We start from the raw sequence: 1,672 nt of genomic DNA, 5'->3' as shown, positions 1-1,672 counted from the left end.
TGCCGCACTCCACCCGAACATCGCCCCTTCCCCATGAGATATCATTCTAACTACAATACACGTAGACGAGACCAGGTGGTATACTTGCTGTGTTTCCTCCCTTATCCTCTCCACCGAGCTATATTATCCGTTCATAAGACTCATCAACATGAAAATTTGCTCGAACGTTATTTTCGTTTCGGACCTCTCAAGATTTTGCCTCGTGGCAGGGGGCGGCGGGGGGGGGATCGTTGGGTCCCGCGGTGCTGCCGCGCTCGCCTTTGTCTCGAGGAGCCGGGTTCCCGCTAGGTTTCGGAGCCCGCGTCTGCGATCACGAAAGGGCGCCATCGGGCGGCGGCGGGGCGAGACCCCAGCCCAGCCCAGCCCAGGTGAGCCCGGCTCTCGGCCGCGGGCTGCTGGCTTCCTGGGTGCCAACTCCGGGAAAGCACATCATCAGCTGGTTTTCTGGTTCCGAAGACGCTCAGAAACTTCGAGTTCTGTGCTGTCAAAGTGCCCCTGTTTCCAAAGGCGATCGCGGCAGAAGCACAGCACAGGAAGCCGAGGCACGTCTGCTCGGGGTGGACATTTCTTGGTGAACTTCATTCCCAGTCTCCCACAACTCACTTTATTTTGCAGTTTTCCTACTTAATTTCTTTTTTCCTGTGTGTCTGTTTTTCTTTTGACTCGCAGTTCATTGCTTCTCCGTGTGGTGTTCAGTGTTGGTTCCTTCGTAGGTAACGTGAGATCAGTTGAAAATAAAGATGGGAAACTTGTAGTCTGTATTGATGTCAGTGCGGAACTGTAAAGTGTGATTGTAAGGGACATGAACACCAACCTCCTTATTTCATAGTCACGGCTCAAGGATGTTTGGGGAGTATTTATAAGTTTTTAAATTATAGTTTCGTTTTAATGGGACAGACTTTAAAAATTGGTGTTGTGTTTTCTATGTAAATATGCTGAAAGTCTCATTGACTTAAAATGCAGTTTAATTCAATGAATACTGAGCATCCATGTAAAACAGTAACGTTAATGCTAGGCATTGGTGGAATCCAAAAATGAGTGAGAATTGTGTGCAGGATGGAGAAAATGATTAAACACAAATAATAATGATACAGGCAGAATACAGTGTTAACAGGCACTACTACTGACTCCTAGACCTGCACGGTGGTAAATACTTTACATGCATGCTTTACTTACTTAATACTTAATGTTTATTACTTAATGTTTATTACTTAATAATTTGTCATTCAAATTTTTTAGTACCTACTGTGTGCTGAATGCTAATGATTTTGATATAGTAGGCAGTTAGACAGACATGAGCAGAGTAGGAGCCATAGGCCAGGTACAGAAGGTCACCAGGTTGGAAAGCCCTGGGTGCCTAGCAACCGGGAAAACAAGTATTGCAGGGTGGGACTTGTCCCCAAGTTGACCTTCCTCCTCTGGCCTGTCTCTAGTCATGTAGTAGACCCCCTTAGAGCAGTGGTTCTCAACTTTCCTAATGCCGCAACCCTTTAATACAGTTCCTCATGTTGTGGTGACCCCCAATTTCATTGTTACAAATGGAACATAATTAAAGCATAGTGATTCATTACAAAAACAATATGTCATTATATATGTGTTTTCCGATGGTCTTAGGCAACCCCTGTGAAAGGGTCGTTCGACCCCCAAACGGGTCTCGACCCACAGGTTGAGA

General features: G+C 46.1%; 1 protein-coding gene across 2 annotated transcripts in view; it reads left to right on the top strand.

The window, feature by feature from the left end:
• The first annotated feature begins 459 nt into the window (after positions 1 to 459).
• Positions 460 to 1,672, top strand: part of UBXN2A (UBX domain protein 2A) — a 21,585-nt gene continuing 20,372 nt past the window's right edge. The window contains exon 1 of one of the 2 annotated variants that reach the window (XM_023756449.1): positions 460 to 542. The gene's annotated coding sequence lies outside the window, so the exon portion shown is untranslated. The remainder of the gene's footprint in view (positions 543 to 1,672) is intronic. The other variant, XM_006091706.3, reaches the window with a different exon arrangement.

This window comes from Myotis lucifugus, unplaced genomic scaffold, assembly GCF_000147115.1.
Source record: "Myotis lucifugus unplaced genomic scaffold, Myoluc2.0 scaffold_94, whole genome shotgun sequence".
Classification (NCBI taxonomy): Eukaryota; Metazoa; Chordata; class Mammalia; order Chiroptera; family Vespertilionidae; genus Myotis; species Myotis lucifugus.
The sequence above is the reverse complement of the archived record's forward strand: the minus strand, read 5'-3'. Positions and strand labels throughout refer to the sequence as shown.